The following is a 12,409-nucleotide window of genomic DNA, read 5'->3' on the forward strand; positions in this document are numbered from 1 at the left end:
TAATTGATAGGAAAGAAAATACAAGCTCACCTTCCAAGAAGAATGCCAAGGTATGTTTGGTTCCTAGAAAGTATTAAGAAAAAAGAAAAAAATATTAAGAAAAATGATTTTCTTTTGTTTGATTTCTACATTAAAAAAAATATATATGTAAGAAAATCAAATATATTAAGAAAAAAATGTTTAGAAGAGGAAAAGTATGTGAAATGAGTTTAAATTAGTATATAAAAAATAATTTATTAAATTTAAATCTATTTTTTTATTTTTTTTCACATTTTCTTTCCTTTTTCTTTTCCTCTATTTTCTTTTCCTTGCATCTTTTTTCAAATTTTCTAAGAATAAAAAATATCATATCATCACCCAAAGGAGTCCACAAAGGATACGGGGCTTAGAAAATAATCCTCCATTAATAGAATATACCATATTCATCTGTTCTTCAAAAGCCTCTATCCCTCCTAAATAAACTTTTTCCGCTTTCGACTTCCAATAGCTACAACTTGGAACAACCCTCCAACTTCTCCAATTCTCGAGTGGCACTCGATGGTTGGATCTTTCATCAATAGAAAATTGAACTTATCTTTCTTCAACGAACTTCAAACAAGCCCTCTAAATTGCATCTGAATCTTGGCTCAATGGCATATGATATATAGTTAGTATAAGAATTTTCACTGCATTAGTACCAGTTTTACCCCAAAAATACCCCTACAATGGTAGTTTCTACTTCCCCTGCATCTCATATGACCAAAGTATGGAGTTGGACTTCTCTTTGAACTAGGTGTTGGATCATATAATAAGACACTCCCGTCATTTTTCAACGGTCATCCAAATCTATGTAACGCACTTCATACATGTCTTTGGCAACAAACTTGTGATTAGACTTATCAATTGCTGGTAGGAACGTCACTTTTATGTCGAGCAAAATAGCAATGCATATAGCACTCTTGAAAGTGCTCCTGCAAATACATATAATGATCAAAACAAAATTTAGCTTTTAAGTATATAGGATATATATTGGAAAAAAAAGGCATATAACTAAAAGCAAACTAATTTCAAGAAGTGCCTATGGTGAACTAGCTAATGATAAAAAAAAAAAAAAAAAAAAAAAAAAAAAAAGCTACTAAAGCCTCCTACTTCAATAATTGGCTCCCTTTTGAATTGTGGAGATAATGTAAACATCAAAACTTAGGTTATATTTAGTTCTCAAATTATTTTGGTATCAATAATAATAAAAAATAATTAAAATCAGTATAAAAATTTATATATTTTTAAATTATTTAATTTTTATATTAAAGAGTTAAAATTAGTGAAATGAATTTAAAATAGCATATAAAAATAATTTATACACAAGCAATACAGATTTAAATGCAGAAATATTAGTAAACTGAAAAGTTTCTAAACAACAGTATTATAAATATAATAAAAGGGCACAAATAAATAACAAAGAGGAATAGGGAGAATAAACAGACATATCAGCCACAAATAAATTGTAACTTTCTAGTTGTAGACCCCCTCATGGTCGTTTTCTTTTTATTTTATTCTTTTTTTCTTCTTCTTTTCTTCTTCTTCAGAACGCACAACGGAGCCAAAAATCAAAGATAGTTGTTTAGGACAGATGAGACATAGCTAAGCAGAAAGAAAGCTGATGGGAAAGAATGGGTGGCTGGGACAGAGGGAGCAGGTCTGTTGCTGAGAAGGATAATGAAGTGGTGAAAGTGACAGATGAAGAAAAGGTAAAATAAAGGGAGATGTCAGCTTCGTCATCCAGATCATCACCACGACTACTTTCATCTCTCCATTTATCAACACCATTAAACCCATTCTTAAGACTCGACTTACCCACCACCCTGTCGATCCTCTCAACTCTCATATCTCTCATTATTCATACCCATGTACCCATCTCCCATCTTTCATTCCTACCCCAACATGTTCGCCACCCTCCTAGCCGCGCCACTAAACCCATTCTCTCTCTACACTCTCCTACCCAAGGAGGAAAATATCATTTTTGCTTCTGAGGGGATTCAAACCCCAAACCAAAAGGTTTGGGGTACACTCCACTTACCATCTAGGCTAACTTGCCCTTGTTATATATTATGCACTAAACTTATATATACTTAAACTCGTTATATAAAGAAAATATTAAAAGAATATTTTAAAGAGCAAATTAATTATAATTATTTTATCATTAAATGCAAAATTTTCTTTTAATTGGTTACCAAAAATATAAAAATTATATAATTTTCTTCATAATGTTTTTAATATCATTAATAATTAATTAAATATTAATAAATTATATATATATATCATAATTTATTTTATATTGTTTAATACAATTGAATTAAATGGATCATAATTTTAATATTAATATATATTTTTAAATTAGACATACTATAATCAAATATCATAATATTAGATGTAATTTAATAATAAATGTACACTTATAAAATTCATATTTTTATCGATGCATACGATATTATTATCAAATATGATAAATCATGTTATACATATATCAAAATTTTCAATAAAATAACTTTAAAATGTCTATTATACTTCTAATTATATTATTATGAGGTTTTCCTTACATTTTCATGAGTTTTTAACAATTTTAAGCTTACCGATATTTTTTTCCAAAATATCCGTAAAATATATCTCCGATATATCCGTAAAATCGAAGTACCGATATATCCGTGATTACCGATATTTTCATCCTTGCTCCTACCCACATGAATGGGAACCATGCACATGTATCCTTCGAACCCCACCATACCCTCTATCCTCCACCCGATTTCCTTCTCAAAGCCTCCATTAAGATCCCATGCCATACTCGACTCAACACCACCCTCATCCCTCTCTATATCCTCATACCCACCACCATCGAACCCCTCTTTCTCTCATTAACTCATTCACCGTCTCATCCTTCAATACCCATTATCATCACTATTGAACCCATCTCTCATTCCAACCCCAGCTATCCAACCAAGACTTGGACACAGATGATGAAGAAGACAATGAATTCTTCCAAGAATAGGTTGACATTCAATGCATGGATAATGTTAGGATGCTGATTGTGGACGCCATGTAAACCGCCAAGGCTGGGCACCCTGGAATGCCTCTCGGCATGGCCAAAGTTGGGTATATGTTCTACAGGCATGTGATGAGGTACAACCCCAGAAATCCTAAATGGTATAGGGACATGGTTTGATTGAAAGTGAGGAAGAGATAGTCGGGATGTTGGACTTTGATAAGGCTAAGCGGCATAGATATGTCGATGTGCCTAAACCCGTGCCAGTTTTCATGGACACCTGTGGTACCTGAAGGATCTAAGAAGTGTGAGAAGAAGACCCATTCCAAGCCCGAGAGGATCAGGTACAAAATGGATGAGGTCAAGCTCGTTGATTTGCAATTCTACAAGGTTGATTATTTCGGAATGGTCCAGAGTGTTGGTAAATCGGAGGGTTGGTCGTGCCCATCAACTCCCATTGTATTCGTCGTAGGCACTTAGGTGAATGCACTAAAAGGCTAGGGTATGTACCTTTCCTAACAGCAATTGCTTTTAGGAGAGTTGGTAGCACCTGATGTCCTACAAGTGGTATCAGAGCCAAGGTCACGGGTTCGAACCCCAAGGGTGTCTCTAGGGGGGAGATTGTTGGAAGATCGAAGGGTTGGCCGTATCCATCAACTCCTCTTATGTTCGCCATATAGCCTTTTGCTACAAGGCGTGCCTTGAACTTGTCTACCTCTCCATGCTCATTAAGCTTTGTTTTGTAAATCCACTTGACACCAATCTTCTTTGCACCTGCAGGTAAGTTGATTAGCACCCAAGTATCATTCTTTTCTATGGATTTTATTTTAGAATCCATAGCAGCTCTCGACTTTGCACTTTTCACAGCTTCTTCAAAATAAAAGGGATCTCCAGATGCAAACAATGCTATATGAGTTTCATCTTCTTCTTCAGACAAACCTTCACCCGTTTCATAATCTCTCATCCAAACTGGTGGACTTCTAACTCTCCTTTCATTGGAACTAGGTGAACTCTCTTCATCTACCAGATTTGGAGAAACAACCCCAACCTCTTCTACACTACTTCCATCTTCACTCTCGACCTCACCTTCATTATTTGCAGCAACATTTTCTTCATTATCTCCCCATTCTAACATAGCTATCACCTGTTCTTTATAGCTCTTATCCCAATCCCAAGACTTGTCCTCTTCGAAAACTACATCCCTGCTAATTACAATTTTCTTGGCTATTGGATCATAAAGCCTATAAGCTTTAGACTCTTCACTAACTCCCAACAACACACAAGTAAAACGTTTATCTTCCAACTTGGTTCTCTTGATATCAGGTACATGAACATGTGAGATACAACCAAACACTCGAAAATGTTCAACTGAAGGCTTGACTCCACTCCAAGCTTCATCCGGAGTCATGTTCTTCACTGTTAGAGTAGGACTTCGGTTTAGAATATGCACTGTCCAATTCACAGCTTCTGGCCAAAAAGTCTTTGGAAGCTTCTTCTCTAAAAGCATACTTCAAACCATATTCATGATGGTCCGATTCTTCCTTTCTACAACTCCGTTTTGTTGCAGAGTGTAAGTTGTTGTCAACTGCCTCTTGATGCCATTTTCTTTACAAAATTCATTAAAGTCTTGTGAAGTCAACTCACCCTCTTGATCAGTACGCAAACACTTAATATAGGAACTTGTTTCTTTCTCAACACAACTTTTATATTGTTTGAAGATAACTAAAGCTTCAGATTTTTCAATCAAGAAGTAAATCTATGCCTTTCGACTAAAATCATCAATGAAGCTAATTAGATACCTCTTTTTGTTGTGTGAGATCGGTGTGATAGGGCCACATATGTCAGAATGAATGAGCTGAAGTTTTGAAGAAGCTCTCCAAGTGCTCTTCTTTGGAATTGAATTTCTCTACTGCGTTCCAACCATGCAATTAGTGCATACAGTTTTTGAAGCTTCGAATTGTGGTAGTCCATTCACCATTTTGTTGTTTTGAAGAGTCCTTAATCCTTTGTGACTCAAGTGTCCAGGTAATACCAGAGATGTGATAAGTTTTTTGTAGTTGTGTGAAAGCAAGCTGGTTTCTTTGGTTGTGGCGCAACCAACAAAATAAACATTCTATTGGCAGACATCTCTGCTTGAATGATCAGCCCTTCTCAGGATGATAGATTTTACACTTGTTATGTTGAATAAGAATTGCTAAACCTTTCTCCTGCAGCTGCCCAATGCTCAGTAAATTGTTCTTCAACTCAGGCACATAAAAAACCTCAGTGACTACATGATTGAATCCTTTCACTTTCAACCTTACATTACCCTTACCCATCACTTTCATTTTTTAGTTGTTTTCCAGCTTCACTATCTGCCTGAAGCGTTCATTGAAGTCGCAGAAGAGAATTTTATCTCTACACATATGATTACTGCAACCAGAATCTAAAAACCAAACATCCTCCTTTTTTGCTTCATTTATCTCAACATAGGACATCAACAACATCGCTTCTTCTTCTCCAAGCTCAGCAAAATTAGCCTTTTTGTCCCAACTTGGGCACTCATATTGAAAGTGTCCAAGTTAGTGACATTTGTAGCATTCTACAGTATCTTTGTTGAAGGATTAGTGTCCTCTACCTCTATCTCCTCCTCGAGAGGATCCGTGACCACGACCTCTTCCTCCTACACTTTCTTCATGAATTACCTAGAGTGCTTGCTCTTCTCCTTTGTGCCTATGGAACTTTTGCTAGTGAACAATTAAGGAACTTTGCAATTCATTAATTGATAGGAGATCACTGTCCTTTGACTCTTCAATTGAACAAACAATATAATTGAATTTGTCACTCAATGATCGAAGTATTTTTTCTACTATTGTAACATCTCTCATTTGTTTACCATGAACTCTCATCTTATTAGCTACAGACATCACTCTTGAGAAATAGTCAAAGACACCTTCACCAGATTTCATCTCAAGAGTTTCAAACTCTTTGCGAAGAGCTTGAATAATGGATTGTTTCACCCTTTCATTGCCCTAATACTTCTTCTTCATGGAATCCCATATCTGTTTGGATGTGTTCTTCTGTAGGATGGTTTCTAGAATCGTTCGATCGATAGCTTGAAACAAATAATTTTTCACCTTCAAGTCTGTTAGCTTCATCTCATCAAGCTTCTTCTGTTACGCCTCTATCAATACTGCTCCGCTTTTTGGCTCAACATAACCAGTCTCCACAAGACTCCAATACTCCTTAGATTTTAAAATATTTTCCATCAACATGCTCCAATGATCCTAATGACCATCAAATCGAGGAATAGCAGGTTGCACAAAATTCCCTTCAGTTGTCATCTGTCTTGCTGCTGCAAATTACAAAAGCTACTGCTTTAAACCTGGCTCTAATATCGGAATGTTGTGAATCAAAACTGAATGGAACAAAACTGGGAAAAATCCACATCTATTGATCAACAACCTTAGCTAATAAAATAGCCTTACAATAACTAACTGATAAGAAAAACAGCCCACATTTTACACTAACAAATAACGTGGTAAAGAGTAGAGAATAAGTCAAAGCTGAAAACTACCCTGCTTATAAAACTACCCTGCTTAATAGGGATTATTAAAACAGAAAAAACTAAACAATCAGAAAACTTAAATCTTGACACTCTCCCTTAAACTAACTGCTAACAACAATTAGTTTACATTTGGAACTTCACAAACACCCATCAACTCTCTCAGCTTCAGAAACAAGTCAAGTTTGAGAGGCTTAATCAACACGTTTGCAATCTGATCTTGTGTACCACAATGAACTAATTCCACTACTCCTTTTTTAGTAAGATCACGCAGAAAATGAAAGCGAACATCTATGTGTTTGCTTCGTCCATGCATCATTGGATTCTTTGATAATTTAATTGTTGAACTATTGTCACAAAACATAGTAGTACAATTACCTTGTGTATGACTAAGCTTCTCCAAGATTCTCCTCATCCAAACAGCTTGACATGCATAGGATGTTGATGCTATGAATTCAGCTTCAGTTGTGGAGAATGAAACAACAGGCTACTTTCTAAAGGACCAAGACACAGCTCCGGAACTCAACATGAATACATACCCTGATGTGCTTTTCCTATCCTCCAAATCACCGGCATAGTCACTATCAATAAAGGCAACCAATTTATCATTCCCTCCCTTCTTGTAGAAGATCCCAAGATTTGTTGTGCCTCTCAAATATCTTAACACCTTCTTTGCAGTCTGTAAGTGAAGCTCAATTAGCTGCCCCATGTATCTACTAATTAAACTCACTACAAACATCAAGTCAGACCGAGTTGCTATTAGATACATGAGACTCCCTACCATTTGCTTGAAGAATGTTGCATCAACCTTGACTTCATTTTTGTCTTTGAAGACTTTAAAACTAGTAACAATCGAACTATGGACAGAATTGCTCTCCTCCATCCCAAATCTTTTCAACACATCTAAGGCATATTTCTTTTAACTGGTGTAAATGCCATCAGTCTTCTATAACACTTCAACTCTAAGAAAATACCTCATCTTTCCCAAATCAGTCATATCAAACTCATGCATCATAGAGCTCTTGAACTCATAAAACATTGATTCATCATTTCCAGTAAAAATGAGGTCATTAACATAAAAACACAAAATTAAAATTTTACCTTCTTTTCTTGTTTTAACGAACAAGTATGCTCACTGTGGCACCTCTTAAAGCCTTCATTCACAAAGTGTGCTTCTATACGACTAAACCAAGCTCGTGAAGCTTGTTTGAGTTCGTATAAGGTTTTCTTCAGTTTGTACACCTTGTGCAGATTGTCATTTTGCTCATAGCCTCTTGGTTGCTCAACAAACACCTCTTCATTTAGCTCTCCATGGAGAAAGGCTGATTTCACATCTAGTTGGTAAATTGTCCAATGCCTTTGAGCTGCAAGAGCAATAATCATTCGAACTGTATCCATCCTTGCCACCGGTGCAAAACCCTCTGTGTAATCAACCCCATGTTGTTGGCAAATCGGAGGGTTGGCCGTGTCCATCAACTCCCCTTGTGTTCGTCGTGGGCGCTTGGGTGAATGCACTATAAGGCTAGGGTATGCGTCTTTCCTAACAGCAATTGCTTTTAGGAGAGTTGGTAGCGCCTAAGGTCCTACAAGTGATATTAGAGCCAAGGTCACGAGTTCGAACCCTAGGGGTGTCGCTGGGGGGGGGGGGGGGGGGAGATTGTTGGCAAATCGGAGAGTTGGCCGTGTCCATCAACTTGTTGGCAGATCGGAGAGTTGGTCGTGTCCATCAACTTCCCTTGTGTTCGTCGTGGGCACTTGGGTGAATGCACTATAAGGCTAGGGTGTACGCCTTTCCTAACAGCAATTACTTTTAGGAGAGTTGGTAGCGCTTGAGGTCCTACACAAAGGTTGAGAAGGGATTGCCTTGATTCTGAGTGTTGCGTGGGTACCTTCATGGCCAGCCACTTGGATAGACACTATTATGCCAAGTGCAGTCTTGCCTATGTTTACCAGCAGGAATGATGGAGGGTCTGGGTCTTGTAATTTCAAGGAAGTTTGGATTCTCATATGGCACGAGCAAAGGAGATGGGATGAAGCTCTCGTTCCTGCTAGCATCCTTCTATCTTTGGGTTTCATTCTCTCTATCTTTGACATCATTTAGCATGGCCACCTTTTGCATGGCCACCTTTGAGCCATGTGTCACTCTCCAAATTCCTTCTTTCGGTTTTAAAAATAATCCCCCAATCCCTTTTTGCAAATAGTTTTCCAATTTTTAGTTCTTCTAATAATCTTCATTCTTCATACGCTTATCCCTCCTTAGAATTTTAGGTCAGCAAAATCCTATTTTTCACGTTTGTCTATTTAATTATTATTTATTATTATTATTATTATTATTATTATTATTTTATTTCTTTATTTATTCATTCCTTTTTTTAAAAAAAAATCCATTTTTCAACAATTCCACAAAATTCTGATCTCCAAATTTAATTTCCAATAAAACTCCAATTTTCGTAATTACTTATCCAATTATTATTGTTTCTGTTATTACTATCATTCTGTTTATTTGTTCATTCACTTATTCATTTATTTAAAATTCTTTCTCCAAATAATTCTTCAAATTTCCAATTTCTAAACTCAATTCCAATTTTCACAATTATTTATCTAATTATTATTATTTTCGTTATTACTATTATTCCGTTTATTTATTTATTCACTTATTCATTTATTTAAAACTTCATTTCTAAATAATTATTCAAATTTCTAATTCTTAAATTCAATTTCTAGTTTTAACAATTATTTATCTAATCATTATTATTTTCATTATTGTCATTATTCCGTTTATTTATTCATTCACTTATTCCGTTGATCACTTTTATTTCCGTTATCACTATTACTTTAGTTATTTATTTATTTATTCATTTGTTTAAAACTTCATTTCTAAATAATTCTTCAAGTTTCCAATCTCTAAATTCAATTTCCAATTTTCACAGTTATTTATCTAATCATTACTACTTTCGTTATTATTATTATTCCATTCATTTATTTATTCATTTATTTAAAATTTCATCTCTAAATAACCCCCAAAATTCCAATTTCTGAATTTCACTCTCAATTTCTAAAATTCCAATTTTCACATTTATTGATTTATTTATTTATTATTATTATTATTAGCATTTTATTTGTTTATTTTCAAAAGAATTCCACCTTCGACTCGAACGATTTACAAAGATTCTAATTTATATAATTAAATTTTCACAATTTCTACTTCTCAAATAACTTTCGATTCCGGTTTCTTTCAAATTTAATCTCCAAGTTTCCGATCCTTAAATTTAATTCCCGAAACTTCAATTTTCAAACAATCCTCGAGACTCCAATTTTCAAATAAATTTCGAAAATCCAATTTTCTCCCGAACAGTTTTAAGTTCACTCTTGTTTCCAAATAATCTTTTGTTCTTCTCGATTCTCAATAAGCACGAAGACAATTTTCATAATTCCAAACTAATATAACTTGTGAGATTAATTCATGCGAGATCGATTGGGCTTTGGTGGGACCCAACATATGTGATTTTCTCATTGACTATTTGATTGATATACTTGATTGGTTTGCCTTATTCTGTGACCATGCACGCAGTTATTTTGTATTTGTGCACTAACCTTGTCTCTTATGATAGCGCTCAGCTTGTGACTAAGGTACGCCTTGTACTCGATAGTGTTTATTAATTTATGTGTTATCATGCGTGTCTTATTTTCATTCATTTGATTACTATTCAGTATCCATGTTTAATCAATTAATTATCATGTTTGCTACATCTTACTTAGTAGAGACCCGTTTTTAGGTTTTTCACAAACCTGTTTTTCCTTCAGGAGTCACATTTAGGGTTTTTCTTTCTTATTTTGTTTTCCCTTTGAAAATAAAACAAAAATAAATAACGACTCCAATTCATTTTCTAAAGAAACAAATCATTCTCAAATAAAAAACGAGTTTCGCCATCGAGTGGGAACGCATTGTGCGAAATGCGGGGTCCACACTAGTTTTCTATGTTCAATTCCCATATGCTTAATTAAGACAATCAAGGTTGAATCATATAATTTTTTAAATTTTCCACTCAATTAATTGCAAAGGTCTCTGGACTAGAGAAAAAAACCTCCAACTTGTGTTTAACACTTTATTTTCAAATTTCACTCATCTAATTTTATTTAAATTTTCCAATAGTTGATTGGTGACATAATTAGATCCAAAAGCACCAAAGCTACTAAAGAGGCAGAAATCACTTCGAATGTGCAAAAAAGTCTTTCAATAATTTCACCCACTTATAATTGATTTCTAGACCTGTTTCTAAAATTTTGAATCCTAAACATCATTATTGAATGTGCTTTACAGAAAATGCACGTGTATAGGATAAGAAAATTAGAAAGAAAAATAAATAAAGAAAAAAATAAATAAATAAATTTAAAATGAATAAATAATTTTTATATGTTATTTTAAATTTATTTTATTTATTTTAACATTTTGATATAAAAATTAAACAATTTAAAAATAAATAAAGTTATAATTAATTTTAATTATATTTAATTTTTTTTATATTTTTCATAAAATAACCATGAAAAAAATATTTTTTGGAACCTAAGCATTACCAAAAAAAAAAAAAAGTCTCAAAGGATTTAAAAAATAAAACATAATTGTCAACTAGAATTGATAAATTTCAAGATATGTTGATAAACCTTATTGTGCAACCTTTTGTGGCTGACTGTTGAGCAACCAGAATTAGTACCATTGTTCCCTTCCTCAATGAGGTATTACACCCCACTAAATTTAGGTGCATTGCATTGCAAAGGGCATACCCTGAAAATCTTGTTCCAACTTGCTTATTGTAAGAATATATACTCAATTTTTTGAGATGAAAGACGCAGACCGAACTGCTTCTAACTCTAAATTGTATTATTAGATTGAGAATTTTATATTTTGGAAGAAGGAAAAGAATATTTTCTTTAGAAATGAATACCCATTAAAAATCATTAAATTATGAAAAATCAATTAAAAGCATCCAATTTTGAAGTAATTTAAATTTTAGAATTTAGACTGAATTACCAAGAGGTAATGGCTAATGAGTGTTTTTCTTTTTTAACTTTTGATAGTTATAAATATGATACATAGCAGGGAGTTTTGAAAAAAATACCATAATTAAAAATACATAGCAAAGTTGGTGAGTAATAACTGATTGCTTAAAGAAAATAAAAGCTAACAGGTAGAGTAGGTGAGTAATAACTGATTGCTTAATGAAAATGAAAGCAATGGGTATATCAATTTTTCCATTAGCTCGAGACTTTAAATTTGTGTAGACTTTGTTGACATACACAGACAATAAAAGGTCAAACATTTTAATATTTTCAAATTTTAGAAAATACCTTAGAAAAAAACCCTCAATCAACTGCTACTCTACTGTCTCTTCGTAATTTAATATTTTCAAATTTTCTTTTAAAATTACAATTGTAAACTAAAATTTTAATTTTTTTAATGTTAAAAATGGACTTATAAACATTGGCACAAAATGAAATCTAAGGATTCTTTTGAATCCACTGCACACACAAATTTCAAAAAGTCTTGTAAAAATAGACAATATTATGATAAAAAATTCTTTTTACAAAAAAATACTTTTCCCCTTATTTTTTCGCTTTGATCATAATCTAAAAGTAGACAATGAAATTGTTTTTTTTTATTTTGAAAATCAATTAAGACTCTAAAGTGATTTATTCCTAGATAACTTTGTCAAAAGGTGAAGAACACGCATATGGTTCTTTTGTAATTTCTAGAACTTATAGAAAAATTTTGTGAAACCTTTTCTTTTTTATGAAACATTTTTTTCTCATGTATAATCGTTTTGTCCTTGAAGGAATAGGTAAAAATAGGG

The sequence above is a fragment of the Vitis vinifera genome, chromosome 16 (assembly GCF_030704535.1).
Source record: "Vitis vinifera cultivar Pinot Noir 40024 chromosome 16, ASM3070453v1".
In the NCBI taxonomy this organism is placed as follows: Eukaryota; Viridiplantae; Streptophyta; class Magnoliopsida; order Vitales; family Vitaceae; genus Vitis; species Vitis vinifera.